This window comes from Tursiops truncatus, chromosome 2, assembly GCF_011762595.2.
Source record: "Tursiops truncatus isolate mTurTru1 chromosome 2, mTurTru1.mat.Y, whole genome shotgun sequence".
NCBI lineage: Eukaryota > Metazoa > Chordata > Mammalia > Artiodactyla > Delphinidae > Tursiops > Tursiops truncatus.
This window is the reverse complement of record NC_047035.1, coordinates 43340917-43351150: the sequence shown is the minus strand read 5'-3', so window position 1 is coordinate 43351150 and position 10234 is coordinate 43340917. Positions and strand designations below refer to the sequence as shown.

The following is a 10234-nucleotide window of genomic DNA, read 5'->3' as shown; positions in this document are numbered from 1 at the left end:
TAGTTCTAAGAAAAATGCTTCCGCTAAACTGTTCATAATACATATGGAGTCAAGCTGGGTAACTTCTTTAGTCACCTATCTCCTAGGACAGGTACTTTTCCATTGCCAGGGGAGGACATTCTACGTTCAGTCACCACAAAGACAAGATAGTATTTGCTTACGTAGAGCCAAGGAGATGTAGACAGAGGCATTTCTGCATGCTTTTATGTCACCTATATAGGTGTTGCCTGATTGAATGTGATTTCTCTGACAGTGACCAGTGATCGATCATGTCATACCCACACTGAGGATGAGTTAAATAGAGCCAATGATGAATAAACAGTTATATATGAATAAATTATATATATATATAATTACCACCGATTAATATATGAGGTAGAATTTAGAACAATATAGTTTATTATTAAAATGTCTAGTTGTTTTACTGGAATAATCTAGAATTCAGCTACAAGGATGCTTTCCCACAAAAGTTATCACTAGAATATAATGAAAGTACACACAGTAGGGGGCTTCTCCTCCAGGACTACCGTGTCATAATAATGTCAATCATTAGGCTGTGGAGATTTTTAGGAGTAAGCTAATTCCAAAACATAGGAAATATGGGTTAGTCAGGTTCTAGATGAACAGTCTGGCTTGGAATGCTGATTAAATTCATGCTGAAGAAGAGACGCATAGACCCCGGAAGCAGATCCAACAACAATTTAAGCAGCTTCCCAGAGCAGTGACAGTCTGGATCAGATATAGAAAGGAGTCATTTTTCCATCTTCCTTGGGCTACTAGTACACAACCCTCTGGAGTCTCCATGATTTTTACTTTAAGAAAATCTTAAGTTTAAGAAGTTATTTGCTTTGGCCAGGTTTTTTGTTCAAGGTTTTGTCTGTTCTGATCAGGATTCACTGTAATGCAGGGTTAAAACCAGCAACTCTAGAGTCATATATCCTTTTTCTAACAGTGGAGGACCCAGAAGAAATGGGTGGCAAGCTTTTTCAAAGGTCCACCTGGTAAGATTTTGGGGAGCCCCCTCAAGTGGGAAAGACCAAGGAAGAACGAGGCTTCTATTAGCAGGATAATCAGGATAACACTCAGGGCAATAACCAGCTCTGTTAATACGGTCTAAGAATACTTGGCAACATTCATTCTCAACCAGTTCAGTTTGGTACAACCAGTGGCCTAGTTCTAAACTAGGGAACCATTGCTGTCCAGTCAGGGCAATGTGAATTATCTGAGAACAAGGGGACCTAGAGAGACAACACAGAAAGCAATGTAATAGTAAGAGGCCACAATGACAAAGAGAGACATCAAACAACCAGTCCTATTACAGGTTTGGTTTAGCACTTTCTCAGTCCAACCACCATTACTTGGAGAGGGTAAAATGTGGCTTGCACCTCTGTGCAATTCTTCAACATTTCGTTTTTTTTTTTTTTCCTTCGGTACGCGGGCCTCTCACCGTCGCGGCCCCTCCCGTTGCGGAGCACAGGCTCCGGACGCGCAGGCCCAGTGGCCATGGCTCATGGGCCCAGCCGCTCCGCGGCATGTGGGATCTTCCCAGCCCGGGGCACGAACCAGTGTCGCCTGCATTGGCAGGCGGACTCTCAACCACTGCGCCACCAGGGAAGCCTCTCGTTGTCTATTTTTCACTCACTTGCAACCAAGTCTCTGAACTCAGGGACTGATCCAGTCTATGTTATCAGTCACTTACTAGCAGCACAGATCTCAGAATAGCTCCTTTCAATCCCAGCTTCTCAAGAAAAGGTAGGGTTCTAGTCTAAGTTAATGATTTTTTCTTGTATGTTATCAGCTGGTGGTATCACCAGAGGCACCTGGCTTACTCTGCTTTGCTGGTAAGTTATTATGTCTGCTTGGTGAAACAGAGGAGCTGACAGGTCCAGTGGGTCTTTGGTGGGCACTGGCACTCTTGCCGTTGCAATACATATACCCAAGTCTTAAGGGCTTGGCACTTGATAGCGATGTAGAGGGGTCAGGAAAACCTGGCAGAGTCCTCTTGAGCATGGATGCAATGAAGTCTTTCTTGGGAGGACCTTAATCAGGACCCAGTCACAGGGAAGTAGCTGCTGTTGAGTTGGTTGAAGGGTCTGGGAATGCTTCACACACTTACAAATTCTAGCAGGGTTTTAAATCGACTGTCAATGTCAGGAAAGCCCTTTGAGTGTTCTTTCTGCTCCACAACGCCGAGTTGCACCCCTTGGACGCAGCGGAACAGAACGTCGTCCCCGTCCCTTACACTCAGTTTTAAGTGATCCTAATTAATGGTTAGCTTGATTAAAAAGAGTTAGACCTGGGCTTCCCTGGTGGTGCAGTGGTTGAGAGTCCGCCTGCCGATGCAGGGGACGCGGGCTCGTGCCCCGGTCCGGGAAGATCCCACATGCTACTGAGCAGCTGGGCCAGTGAGCCATGGCCGCTGAGCCTGCGCGTCCGGAGCCTGTGCTCCGCAACGGGAGAGGCCACAACAGTGAGAGGCCCGCGTACCGCAAAAAAAAAAAAAGAGTTAGACCTTTATTGGGAAAGAGGTAAAATTGTGGAAAAATCTAAAAACTCCTGAAAGTTCATTCAGATGAATTGGTTTTCACAAACTACCACATACTGTACTGTCTTCCACATCGCACTCAGCCTGGGGCTGCTGCAGCTATTTACCACCATAAGCCATGAGACTCTCAAGCACACACCTTATTTTTCTTTAAAAATGGACTTTCATATTTTAATTTTTTAAAATTGAGATCACGTAACATTGTGTAAGTTTAAGATGTATGTGTTGGTTTGATACACTTAGATTCTATGTATGTTTACTACCCAAGCTGATAGCTAATACCTCTATCATGTTACATAATGATCATTTTTTGTGTGTGTGATGAGAACAATTAAGATCTAGTCTCTTGGCAACTTTGAAGTTTATAGTACAGCATTATTGACTATTATTCACTATGCTTATTTATCTACTAGCTGTAAACATCATCTTAAACAACATCTCCCCAATTCCTCCACCCCCCAGCCTTTGGTGACCACCATTCTACTCTGTTTTTATGTCTGACTTTTTTAGGTTCCACATTTAAGTGAGGTCATACAGTATTTGTCTTTCTTTGTTGGATTTATCTCACTTAGCATAATACCCTCAAGGTTTAACCATCTTGTCACATGTGGCAAGACTTCCTTCTTTCTCAAGGCTGAGTAACATTTCACTGTATGTGTCTACTACATCTTTATCCATTCATAGACTGACAGACGCTTAGGTTGTTTCCATATCTTGGCTATTGTGAATAATGCTGCAATGAACATGGGTTTGTGGCAGGATCTTAGTTCTGCAACCAGGAATTGAACCCAGGCCCTCGGCAGTGAGGGCATGGAGTCCTAACCACTGGACTGCCAGGGAATCCTCCCAATTCCTTCTTACATATATACCTAGAGTAGGATGTTTGGGTCAGTTGGTAGTTCTATTTGTGATTTTTTGAGGAACCTCCACACTGTTTTCCGTAATGACTACTCCAATTTACATTCCCACCAATAGTACACAAGTATTCCCTTTTCTCCACCCTTCTCCAACACTTGCTATTTCTTGTCTTTTGGATAATAGCCATTCTAAGACGTGTGAGGTGGTATCTCATTGTGGTTCTGATTTGCATTTCCCTGGCGATGAGTGATATTGAGCATCTTTTCATGTATCTCTTGGCCATTTCTATGCCTTCTTTTGAAAAATGTCTATTCAGATCCTTTGCCCACCTTTAAGTTGAATTATTTGCTTTTTTTTTGCTATTGAGTTGTATGAGTTATATATTTTATATATTAACCTCATTAGATATATGGTTTGTGAATTTTTTTTTCCATTTTGGAGGTTACCTTTTCAATTTGTTGTTTGCTGTGCTGTACCTCCTTAGTTTAATGTAGTCCCACTTGTTTATTTTCATTTTTGTTGCCAGAAGCACACACCTTCTCAAGAGACAATATTTCAATTTCTCCTAGGATCCAGAAGCTACTGAGTTTGAACAAATCCACTTTACAGAGAAATGTGCACGTATCTGTCTCATAATTAAATAATGTAATTACCATGTTGCATCTGAGTTTTATGCTGCTCTGTCTTTTGGAACCAGAAGTCCTGCTCAGGCAGGTTTAGAACTTTTATAGTAAATGCACCAAAGCCTTAGTTTTGTTTAGCAGACCAAGCAGAGAGGAGAGAATAAATGAGAGAGGATAAACTCTCAAAACTCAGTAAATATCAGAGCACCAATCACACTAATAAGGGTAAATGATCTGTTATTCTATACCATTTGATAATAGATTATGTTGCCAATGAAAAGTTTGTGAGAAGTTTGTGACAATTTATAAATTGCTTATGTTCTAATAGTAAATGAAAAAAGCAGCACATACAATAGTATCAATAGTATAATCACAACAATGTAAAAGGAAAGTGTACTAGAAAACCAGATCTGGAATATTCTCAAGATTGTTAACACACTGTCTTTAAGTAATAGAACATTTGAGTGATTGTTTTTTTCTGCATTACCAGTATTTTTCATATTGAATATGCATTACTCAAGGTATCTTTTGAAATTACCTTTTCTAAATTACAACTTTATTCTTTCAAACTATCATTCCCTTTTTGGTATACTTTGTTCTGGTTTTTTCCACACCCTTACCAAAAAAGGGGAAATGCAAACTAATATTGCAGTAGAGTTTATGTATTTATATCTGACCTTCAGAAGTCTTGTTAATCACCAACAACACAAATATTTGTCCCCACAGCTAAAATTAGAGCTGCAATTTTTTCAAACTAATGTTAACCAAAACAATGAAATGATATAATCTCTAGAAAAGAGTCAACAGTGCCTTACAGCATGGTCATTAAAAATGAAGCTGCCATGTTATTATCACAAGACCAGAGAAATTTTGAGATTACATAGGACGTGGAAATTCTGTGTCCCAAAGACACACCAATCATATCTCCAAATTTGTCATTAGTTCAACAGAATGGACTGGTCTAATTCAAAAGTCATATTTAAATAAAGTATAAATATTATAATATCAAAAGAATAATTAGCATATTCTTTATCCCAGAGAGCTTCAAAGATGTTAATAGATTACCATGATCTCTATTTCTTCAAAGACAAGTAGAAAATAGAAATGTGAAATCATTTTCCCAAGGCCACACAGAGTAAAACATTACTGTGCTAGATACTTAACTGATTTATGAATGTTTCCTGAGTATGTCATTAGAATCTTAAAAATGTTACCACTGCGCTATGGAGGGACAATGTCTCTTTTTTTTAAATCAGAATTCCCATATTGCAAAAGTAATTTTGTATAAAGCAATAGTGTTTTCATTTCCAAAGCAAACTTTTGAAAAAAATAAAACTACTTTCCACCTGGCTTTGTGAGGAACTGCTACTAATAACTACCGTTAAACAGTTTGTAAAAATATGATATGCTATTTCCTTGTCTGGTAATGATAAGCTTAGCAGACCAAAGCATAAATAAACAACTGTGCTATTGTTTTTCAGCTTCAGAAAATTACACATGCTATTACTAGTTGATAATTTTGTGTGCTTAAAATCTAGAAACATTCATTAAAAATTAATAGGCTATGTCATTTTACAAGCATAGCTTTAAAAGATATGGAAAGTAGATTATTGGCAGTTTGTAAAATTAACAATGAAAGACTACTGTGTCTCACTTTACCTAAAGATTTACCTAAATATCTAGGAAGGCTCAGGAGCAATTTTGGGAGTTTGCTTAATGTTAAATTCTCTTATGATCTGAAAGTGCCAAAAAATAAAAAAATCACCTCCTGTCTATTCGAACACACACACACACACACACACACACACACACACACACACACACACCAGTTGCATCACAGCAACTAAGATCACCCATGAACTGATTTTTTTTTAAGCAGGGGCTCCACTACTTTTCTTTTTCTTCCTGATAAAGAGAAAATACCTTAACTTGCCCCCCCCCATTTGTCTGTGGGTGCAGCAGAAGTCTCACCAGGAAGAATGACAGATTCGTGGAGGAGACTCCAGTGAGTGATGCCTTATATAGTTAATTAATGCCATATGTAGTTAATTAATACTAGAAAGAGAAGTGCAGACACTGTAAGTCATGATTACAAAGGAGACCAAACAACAGAGCACCCTAATAGTTTGGGCCTTTGTTAGAAAGAGACAGTTTTCCCCTTCACTAAAAGAAATTTTTCATAAGCACACTCTTACCCCTGAGGAAGAGGAGTGACAAGTGGGGATTGTTAAATTCAGGGCAAATGGAAAAGGCAAGCTCTGCTCCATTCTCTACTTTCTTTCTCTTGAGAGTATGCCTGCTCACGCTGGGCACAAGTTCTCTGTCCCTCTGTGCCCGGAGCCTCCACTGGGTGGGCCTCCTCTTCCCCCAGGGGGTTCCTGCCCCAGCCCAGTTAGGCAGTTCTGTCTAACGCCTGGGTTCACAGCTGTTAGCAATCCATGAGGCCAGTACAGCCAAAGCCATTACCTTTACTGGCTTCTGACAGTAAACAGGAAATAAATGGTCCCTGTCTTTGCATTGTGCTATATCTCAACTTGTTCAGAAACCAAGCCTCTTCAAGTATCAGTTTTACGGTGGTTTTATTCCAATAATAAGTATAGCAAATCACTATACTTACTCTTAGAAAAGGGCTTTCATTCATTGCTGATTGATTTGCAAAAACTCCAAGTCAAATCTACTGCCTGATTTATAAGGAAGCCATCGATCACACGAGACACGGTCCACACTTGAATTATCTGTTTACCAACATCACAGTTCTGGACATAGCACTCTACAACGACTTGTGCTATTATTTATTAATGTTTCTGTTTTAAAAGGCTCATTGTTTTTTACTTTAAAGTATGATGCCAAATGGAAACTACTGCAAAAGGAAATTGAGTATCACTTGTCAAAGATTAACACCAAAAACATACATAGCACTTAGTCTATGCCAGGCTTTATAAATACCACCTCATTGAATTCTCACCACGATCCTATGAGGTAGGTACTGTTACTGCTGTCGTTTCATAGATGAGAAAACTGAGGCATAGAGAGATTAGGAAATTTGCTCAAAGTCAGGCAGCTAGTAAGGGGCAGACTTGGCTCTGCCCCAGGTGTCCTGGCTCCAAAGTCAGCTCTGACCCACCTCAAGTACAGAAAGTGACTATAAAGACAAAGGCAGTGAAAAGAAGTCAATGTGCTCACAGTATAAAAATAAAAATGAAATGCAAAGCATAATAACCATTTAACAAAAATGCACACCTAAAAATTCTATTTTTCGTGCACAAGAAATAGCTGTTAATCACTCAATAGTAAAATTTTAAGTTTAAAAATGAAAATAAAATACAAAGAATAATCACCAATTGATTTCTAAAAATCCACTCTGGAAAAGTCTGTTTTTCTCTTGCAAGAAATTACTGTTGATGATAAGTCAATAATGAAAGCTTCATTTTAAATAGCCTTACTGTAAGATTAATTAGAGTAAAGTGCCCTGAAGGGAAAGAGGGTTTTAATTCATTTTTGTTGCCCTTTTGCTATGCCCTAAGCAGAAAGTTACAGAGGTTGAATACACCTGAATCATTCTGGGTTTTCATAATGGCATTTTCCCCACCACATCCTTCAGTGTCCTTATCTGCAGTGATAAGGACACCCCAACTCCTTCCCCACAGGAACCGGCCTTCGAGTGATCCATGTGGTCAGCAGGAAGTGGCTCTGCAACTTTAGTTTCAACCTAAGCAACAGTACTGTGTCTGTGACATCAGGGATTTGATGGGCTGTACCTCTCATAAGGTGTCCATGAAGAGAGACAGTGGTGAGTCCCACCCCGTTTCCTTTGCTCACTGGTCACACAGCTACCAGACATTTCCCAGCAACCCTTGCAGTTAGGCAGGGTCACGTCACAGGCTCTGGCCAATGGACGGTACCACGGAAGTGATTCCTGGCACCATCAGTGATCCTCAATGTCCCCTCTTTGTCAGTCTGTGGCTGGAGGAAACCGACTCAAGGACCAGAGGAACCGAAAGCCCCCAAACTCAGGGAGTCTGAGTCCCTGAACAACTGTGGAACACAGAACCCATCCCCACTAAAGCCCACATTGGACTGTGATGTGAGGTGAAAAATAACCCTTTATTCTCTTAACTCACTTTGATTTTGAGATAGTTTATGACAGCACTTAGTTTATTCTGATTAATATAATACCTTAAAACAAATGCTTAAATCTTACTCTTTGAAAATTCCTTTTCTTTGCATCCCTTAAAACGACCACTCCTTGGTAACTGCTGATGTAGTAGGCACTGCCCATACCTACACAGTTTGGTCCCCATAGAAAAATGTGTTTCCAGGCACTGACCAAAATAATCAAAGGCTGAATCATATCAAGTCATCTTCTAGCTAACGCTCCTCTGAACTTACAGGTGTTTCTCTTTCGGCTAATCCTTCACTGTAACTGGCACATTGAATAAGCAAGACTTATGGGGTTTAATCACAAAAATGTGTTTTTTCCCTTGTCTCTCTAAACCCAGTCAGGTCCTTCCTTTAACCTTGACTTTTACAGTCATGCTTAGGTTAGAAAGATAATCAACTATCACTGTAAATTCCAACTGCAATCCCAATTCAGTATTTAAAAGTGTCTAGTCAGATATAGTGACGAACAGATCAGTCATCACCCAAAAGCCTCCCTTCCACACACCCCTCCCTTATGCAGGACCAGCAGCAAAACGCTCCCGCACCTCAGGGTTAACATCTTCTGTTTTAAATTCTTTCTCCCAGAACTTACCTGCTATTTCTGACCTGTGTCTCCCCCAGGGTTGAAGCTGTGAGGGGGAAGTAAAGGGGCAGGAAAATTCCTACTTGGTGAGTACTACATAGTAAGGTAGTGCTATTCTTCCTGGTGTTAGAAGACATCTAGAACTGACATTTCCATGGTGAGTATCTTTACGAATTCTCTAGAGACTACCACTTTCGAGGTTCCTCTGATGACAACCCCCATTTACCCATCAATGCCGCTCGCTGGGCTGCCCATTCCCAAGCACGCTCCGCTTCTGTTCCCTATTCCCCGCCCCGGCCCACCACAACAACCAATGTCACCTCACAGCCTTTTACTGCCATGGTCTCCTCCCCTGGGTGACCCCTATTAAAATTATTCCCAGCCATTGGTTCCGCATTCCACCCGAGGGCAGCGTGACCATTCAGACACAGCCGCAGCTTTGCACCTCTACCAGAGCACTCACCATCCCGTCTCCCTGGCTCCTTTGATTTCCCAGTGGGGATGGGTTAGTGGGTGACGAACAGCCGGCTACTACACCCTTCCCCCCACTAGAGTCACATGCTAAGCTCTCTGGGTGGTCAGGTAGAAGTCTCCTCCTCAGATCTGAGATGAAGCGACTGAGCACCTCCCTACTTCTTCCTCTTGCTTAGTTTAGGTGGATTCGCAACACAGCTTTCCCCAGAGAAATCCTCCTCACAGCAGTTTTAATTTTGAACCCTTAATTCACCTATCCTTGAAGAACGCTTAATTCATTTATCCTTCACTTAATGTCACTGGCAAAGCCCATTAACAATTCCTGAAATAAAAACAGAATCTGGGTAATAAATAAAGTCTAACCTTTTTCTTCTTTTCCTTGGTGCTTCGTCCAGTTTCACTTGTTCATAGAGTGCTGTGTGCAGAGGCCTTGCACCCAGCCCTCAAGACCACAGCTCCCGGTACAAAACGGCTGCTCCGACCTTCAGCTCGTGGCTGTGCGCAGAATCACGTGACATGATTCTAACTCAGTAGGCCTGGGGTGGATCCTGGGAGGCTGCTTTTCTAACGAGCTCCCAGGTGACGCTGATGATCTGTAGATAACCACACTGAGTAGAAAGGTTGAAAAATATCTGTTGAATGGTTTTCACATTTTGCTTGTTTATTTCTTATTTACAGTAGTTTAGGGAGGCTGACGGAGTTTAGGGGGCAGAGAGCCCCTCAGATTGTCCCTTGCCACCACTGACCATCCTCAGTTTTAGCCTCTGCTCTCACCCTTGTTAGCATCAACAACCGATGTCTTTTGCCCAGGTTCATGTGAATCCATCCTTCCTGCAACAAAGTCTCCAAATGCCTGACAGCTCTAAGACCGTCCATAGTAGGCAGTTTTTCCAACTGAAAAATGATAGAGCTCTGTCTTTGACCTTGGTCAGAACCTGTTTATGATCTAGGCAGTATTTCAGAGAATGCTGTACAAAAAGGCCAGACCTT

General features: G+C 41.1%; 1 pseudogene; it reads right to left on the bottom strand.

The window, feature by feature from the left end:
- Window positions 1–839: 839 nt before the first annotated feature.
- Window positions 840–8305, bottom strand: LOC117310289 (torsin-1A-interacting protein 2-like; annotated as a pseudogene).
- Window positions 8306–10234: the final 1929 nt, after the last annotated feature.